The following is a 7791-nucleotide window of genomic DNA, read 5'->3' on the forward strand; positions in this document are numbered from 1 at the left end:
CGTCATGTTGGGGAGATCTAAAATCGAAAATACTATGTAAATAATCCATTACCTTTGATTCTCTTCATCAGATGTCACTTCCAGGTATCACAGGTCCATAACGAATGTAGTTTTGTTCAAAAAAGCTCATCATTTATGTCCAAAAATCTCCGTCTTGTTAGCACATGATCTAAGCCAGCCGGACTTCTCGTCATGAACGAGGGGAAAAAATATATTTACGTTCGTTCAAACATGTCAAACGTTGTATAGCATAAATCATTAGGGCCTTTTTTAACCAGAACATGAATAATATTCAAGGTGGACGAATGCATACTCTTTTATAACGTATTGGAACGAGGGTACCCAACATGAACTCGCGCGCCAGGTGTCTAATGGGACATCATCGTTCCATGGCTCTTGTTCGGTCAGATCTCCCTCCAGAAGACTCAAAACACTTTGTAAAGGCTGGTGACATCTAGTGGAAGCAATAGGAAGTGCCAAAATATTCCTCAGCCCCTGTGTTTTTCAATGGGATAGGTTTAAAGGTAATACAACACATCAGGTATCCACTTCCTGTCAGAAAATGTCTCAGGGTTTTGCCTGCCAAATGAGTTCTGTTATACTCACAGACACCATTCAAACAGTTTTAGAAACTTTAGAGTGTTTTCTATCCATATATAATAAGTATATGCATATTCTAGTTACTGGGTAGGATTAGTAACCAGATTAAATCGGGTACATTTTTTTTATCCAGACGTGCAAATGCTGCCCCCTAGCCCTAACAGGTTAAGTGTGTTAAAATGACTGTCCTGTCTGTGTGCGGACTGCTGGACTATGTGATGTGTGACTACTGTACAGAGTGCTGGTTGAGCCTGCTCACCTCCATCCTCGGCACAGCGCTATGGTGCTCCTACCTGATTGCCCACGTCAAGAAGTACATCAATTACTCCATGGAGCTGGTCGGACAAGATACACTACAGAGTATAGTATGGGACACTACACTCTCATACAGGACATTCTTCAACTACACCCAGCTCTCCAAGATTACCTTTTCGGTAACACTTTACTTGACCCTGAGTCCGTACGGGAGTTGCAGCGATGGGACAAGACTGTAACTACCAATTAGATGTCAATAAATTGGGGAGAAAAATTGTTTAAAAGTGGTCATAACATTGTCATAATATGTCATAACAGCTGACATAACTTGCCAAAACCTGACATATGGTCAAAACACTGTCATGACCCATATATTTACATCCGTTGTGACATACAGTACCAGTCAAAAGTTTGGACACACCTACTCATTTAAGGGTTTTTCTTCATTGTTACTATTTTCTACATTGTAGAATAATAGATAGTGAAGACATCCAAACTATGAAATAACACATGTGGAATCATTCAGAAAGCAAAAAATGTTAAACAAATCAAAATATATTTTACATTTGAGATTCTCCAAAGTAGCCGCCCTTTGCCTTGATGACAGCTTTGCAAACTCTTGGCATTCTCTCGACCAGCTTCATGAGGAAGTCACCTGGAAAGTATTTCAATTAACTGGTGCGTCTTAAGTTAATTTGTGGAATTTCTTTCCTTCTTAATGCATTTGCCAATCAGTTGTGTTGTGACAAGGTAGGGGTTGTCACGTCCTGACCCTAGTAAGATGTAATTTTCTATAGTAGAGTAGGGGAGGGCATGACAGGGGGTGTTTGGCTAGGCTATCTATTCAGAATATTGCAAAATGTGCTTTCGCCGAAAAGCTATTTTAAAATCTGACACCGCGATTGCATAAAGGAGTTCTGTATCTATAATTCTTAAAATAATTGTTAAGTTTTTTGTGAACGTTAATCGTGAGTAATTACGTAAATTCACCGGAAATTTGCGGTGGGTATGCTAGTTCTGAACATCACATGCTAATGTAAAAAGCTCTTTTTTTATATAAATATGAACTTGATTGAACAAAACATGCATGTATTGTATAACATAATGTCCTAGGAGTGTCATCTGATAAAGATCATCAAATGTTAGTGCTGCATTTAGCTGTGGTTTTGGTTTTTGTGACATATATGCATGCTTTGAAAATGGCTGTGTGATTATTTTTGCCAGGGTACTCTCCTGACATAATCTAATGATTTGCTTTCGCTGTAAAGCCTTTTTGAAATCGGGATCAACATCCAGCGAAAAATCAGAGCGCCATATTCATAACCAAATCTAATAATTTCTGTTTCTCAAACATAGGACTATTTTACACCGTTTTATAGATACACCTCTCCTGAATCGAACCACGTTGTCTGATTTCAAAAAGGCTTTACAGCGAAAGCAAAACATTACATTATGTTAGGAGAGTACATCGTCAAAATAGCCACACCGCCATTTTCCGACCAACCACATGCATCACAAATAACCAAAACACAGCTAAATGAAGCACTAACCTTTGACAATCTTCATCAGATGACACTCCTAGGACATCATGTTACACAATACATGCATTATTTTGTTCGATAAAGTTCATATTTATATATAAAAACAGCATTTTACATCGGCGCGTGATGTTCAGAAAATATTTTCCCTCAAATGCATTCGGTGGATCAGCGCTACAATTTACTAAATTACTATTCGAAAATGTTTTTAAAATGTAATATTGTCATTCAAAGAATTAAAGATTAACATCTCGTGAATGCAACCGCATTGCCAAATTTAAAAATAACTTTACTGGGAAATCACACTTTGCAATAAACGAGGTGCTATGCTCAGAAAATAGGCTAGGCGATACAGGTTAGCGCCATCTTGGAACCATCTAAAATCAAATATACTATTGGAAATATTCCCTTACCTTTGATTATCTTCATCAGAAGGCACTTCCAGGAATCCCAGGTCCACAACAAATGTAGTTTTTGTTTGAAAAAGTTAATAATTTATGTCCCAATAGCTCCTTCTTGTTAGCGCGTTCCGAAGGCTACTCAAAATGTACTGAAGCACCCCATACTTGTCGTCACGAATGTGAAAAAAATATATATTTACGTTCGTTCAAACATGTCAAACGTTGTATAACATAAATCTTTAGGGCCTTTTTCAACCAGAGCTTCAATAATATTCAAGGCGGATGATTGCATTGTCTTACTAAACATTTCGGAACGAAGGGGTACCCATGGGCGCCCGCATCATAGTAGTAATGGCCCTCCCCCTATGACCAACTTTCCAAGCCTCTCTTTTGGGTCAGTTTCTACCGGAGAAGACTCAAACTACTTTGTAAAGACTGTTGACATCTAGTGGAAGCCTTAGGAAGTGCTCAATGAATCCTAACTCATGGTGTGTTTCATAGGCAAAGTGTTGAAGGTGATTCCACAAATCAGATTTCCACTTCCTGTTAGGATCTGTCTCGGGGTTTTGACTGACATATGAGTTCTGTTATACTCACAGACACCATTCAAACAGTTTTAGAAACTTTAGAGTGATTTCTATCCAAATCTACTAATTATATGCATATCCTAGCTTCTGAGTTTGAGTAGGACGCCGGTTAAAATGGGCACGTACTTTTTTCAGAATTCGCTGTAGCGCCCCCTATCCGTAACTTGTTATAGATAGGGGGCAGTATTTTCACGGCCGGATAAAAAACGTACCCGATTTAATCTGATTATTACTCCTGCCCAGAAACTAGAATATGCATATAATTATTAGCTTTGGATAGAAAACACTCCAAAGTTTCTAAAACTGTTTGAATGGTGTCTGTGAGTGTAACAGAACTCATTTGGCAGGCCAAAACCTGAGAAGATTCCAAACAGGAAGTGCAATCTCTGACCATTTCTTGGCCTTCTTGATCATCGCTATCCAAAACAGGGGATCTCTGGCATAACGTGACATTTTCTAACGCTCCCATAGGCTCTCAGAAGGCGCCAGAACGTTGAATGATGACTTTGCAGTCCATGGCTGAAAAACAGTAGCGCATTTGGATAGTGGTCGATCTGAGAAAAATGAGACTGGAGCACGCGTGCACGCGACGACTCCATGTTTACATTTTCAGTCTTTGAACGAAAACAACGACTCCCGGTCGGAATATTATCGCTTTTTTACGAGAAAAAAACGCATAAAAATTGATTTTAAACAGCGTTTGACATGCTTCGAAGTACGGTAATGGAATATTTTGAAATTCTTTGTCACGAAACGCGCCGGGTGCGTCACCCTTCATTACCCTTCGGATAGTGTCTTGAATGCAAGAACAAAACACCGCTATTTGGATATAACTATGGATTATTTGGAATCAAACCAACATTTGTTATTGAAGTAGAAGTCCTGGGAGTGCATTCTGACGAAGAACAGCAAAGGTAATCCAATTTTTGTTATAGTAAATCTGAGTTTGGTGAGTACCAAACTTGGTGGGTGTCAAAATAGCTAGCCCGTGATGGCGAGCTATCTACTCAGAATATTGCAAAATGTGCTTTCACCGAAAAGCTATTTTAAAATCGGACACCGCGATTGCATAAAGGAGTTCTGTATCTATAATTCTTAAAATAATTGTTATGTTTTTTGTGAACGTTTATCGTGAGTAATTTATTAAATTCACCGGAAGTGTTCGGCCATCACGGCTAGCTATTTTGACATCCGCCAACTTCGGCTTTAGAGAGCCAATGGAAACCTTAGAAAGTGTCACGTTACAGCACAGATGCTGTAATGTCGATAGAGATGCAACAAATTGTCAGACAGGGCACTTCCTTCATGGAATCTTCTCAGGTTTTGGCCTGCCATATGAGTTCTGTTATACTCACAGACACCATTCAAACAGTTTTAGAAACTTTGGAGTGTTTTCTATCCAAAGCCAATAATTATATGCATATTCTAGTTACTGGGCAGGAGTAGTAACCAGATTAAATCGGATACGTTTTTTATCCAGCCGTGTCAATACTGCCCCCTAGCCCTAACAGGTTAAGTGAGCAGATTAGGGCATTCAGGAAGAACAAAATATCTACTGGAGACATTTCAAAAATACTGGTAGACTTGGGGATTTGGTCATGGACAGTGCTATTCGCAAGCACTGTCATCAGATGCCTTTTTTACGCCAAACTTGAAAGCACAGGAAAATGAACAGGTGCAGTAGGCGACAATACTGTAAAGTCGGCCTAATAATGCTAAAAATAATGCTTAAATAAATCGACTGCTGGTTTTTACTGTATGCTGCACATGTTTACATTGTATTCCATTTCCAGCGAGACTATTCAAGCCACTGATGAATGAAGATGATGAGCGATCAGCAAAGGCCATCTGTAATCTGCTGGCATCATGGCACAACATCAACATCGCTCTAATCACAGTCAGAAGACAGTTGAAGAAACTTGCATGGATTTCTGGAAAGACTCGGTAAGAAATGTTATATACAGTTGAAGTCGAAAGTTTACATACACCTTAGCCAAAAACATTTACACTGAGTTTTTCACAATTCCTGACATTTACTCCTAGTAAAAATTCCATGTCTTAGGTCAGTTACGATCACCACTTTATTGTAAGAACGTGACATTTCAGAATAATAGTAGAGAGAATGATTTATTTCAGCTTTTATTTCTTTCATCACATTACCATTGGGTCAGAAGTTTACATACACTTAATTAGTATTTGTTAGCATTGCCTTTAAATTGTTTAACTTGGGTCAAACATTTTGGGTAGCCTTCCACAAGCTTCCCACAATAAGTTGGGTAAAATTTGGCCCATTCCTCCTGACAGAGCTGGTGTAACTGAGTCAGGTTTGTAGGCCTCCTTGCACGCACACACTTTTTCAGTTCTGCCCACAGATTTTCTATAGGGTTGAGGTTAGGGCTTTGTGATGGCCACTCCAATACCTTGACTTTGTTGTCCTTAAGCCATTTTGCCACAACTTTGGATGTATGCTTGGGGTCATTGTCCATTTGGAAGACCCATTTGCGACCAAGCTTTAACCTCTATGGGCTAGGTGGGACGCTAGCGTGCCACCCGTGGTGCACTCCATCAACAGCAGGTGCATTTCAAGAGCGGCAAATTTGAATCCAAATAAATGTCAAAATTCAAATTTTTCAAACATACAACTATTTTACACCCTTTGAAAGATAAACATCTCCTTAATCTAACCACGTTTTACGATTTCAAAAAGGTTTTACGGCGAAAGCATAAATTTAGAGTATGTTAGGACAGTACATTTACAAGAGTTGTGTGTAATGTTTTGTCAATTCAAAGACAGGGTCACCAAAACCATAAAACCAGCTAAAATGATGCACTAACCTTTTACAATCTCCATCAGATGACACTCCTAGGACATTATGTTAGACAATGCATGCATTTTTAGTTCTATCAAGTTCATATTTATATCCAAAAACAGCGTTTTACTATGGCATTGATGTTGAGGAAATCGTTTCCCTCCAATAACCGGCAGTCAAGTCAGCGTCACAAATTAAATAATTAAAATTAGAAAACATTGGTAAAATATTATATTGTCATTTAAAGAATTATAGATTTACATCTCTTGAACGCAATCAACTTGCCAGATTTAAAAATAACCTTACTGGGAAATCACACTTTGCAATAATCTGAGCACTGCGCCCAGAAAAATACGCGTTGCGATACAGACTAGACGTCATGTTGGGGAGATCTAAAATCGAAAATACTATGTAAATAATCCATTACCTTTGATTCTCTTCATCAGATGTCACTTCCAGGTATCACAGGTCCATAACGAATGTAGTTTTGTTCAAAAAAGCTCATCATTTATGTCCAAAAATCTCCGTCTTGTTAGCACATGATCTAAGCCAGCCGGACTTCTCGTCATGAACGAGGGGAAAAAATATATTTACGTTCGTTCAAACATGTCAAACGTTGTATAGCATAAATCATTAGGGCCTTTTTTAACCAGAACATGAATAATATTCAAGGTGGACGAATGCATACTCTTTTATAACGTATTGGAACGAGGGTACCCAACATGAACTCGCGCGCCAGGTGTCTAATGGGACATCATCGTTCCATGGCTCTTGTTCGGTCAGATCTCCCTCCAGAAGACTCAAAACACTTTGTAAAGGCTGGTGACATCTAGTGGAAGCAATAGGAAGTGCCAAAATATTCCTCAGCCCCTGTACTTTTCAATGGGATAGGTTTAAAGGTAATACAACACATCAGGTATCCACTTCCTGTCAGAAAATTTCTCAGGGTTTTGCCTGCCAAATGAGTTCTGTTATACTCACAGACACCATTCAAACAGTTTTAGAAACTTTAGAGTGTTTTCTATCCATATATAATAAGTATATGCATATTCTAGTTACTGGGTAGGATTAGTAACCAGATTAAATCGGGTACATTTCTTTATCCAGACGTGCAAATGCTGCCCCCTAGCCCTAACAGGTTAAGGACTTGTTAAGGACGTCTACAACCTCTGCGTTAAGGTTATGAGCATTAGGAGCCTAACAGGAGTGAGGGCACATCAGTGGCAGGGGGTATGTGGGGCAGAGAGTATGGTGGGTTTCAGATGGAGGGGCTTTACAAACCCCCAGTACCAAAAGGTCAGGGGACCTCCAGTAGAGGGTTCTTCATGGAGCCCTGGCAACTAACAGCTGGTTGACACGGGTTGAACCGGGAGTCGGGCAGGGGTGTCCTTTCTGTAAAATGAAAGAAACTGTGATTCATGTGTTTTCTGTGTGCACCAGGTTAATGCCATTAATGTCTCTGTTGGAATGTCTGTGTGAGAGGTTGGGGGAGGTTTTTACTGTTGGGATGTCTATAATGGGATACAGGTATTTGAGTAAGAAGGCCAAATGTGTTTTGTTGAATTTTCTGTTTGCTCAGGCAAAGTTAGCTATTTGGCTA

Source organism: Salmo salar, chromosome ssa05, assembly GCF_905237065.1.
Source record: "Salmo salar chromosome ssa05, Ssal_v3.1, whole genome shotgun sequence".
In the NCBI taxonomy this organism is placed as follows: domain Eukaryota; kingdom Metazoa; phylum Chordata; class Actinopteri; order Salmoniformes; family Salmonidae; genus Salmo; species Salmo salar.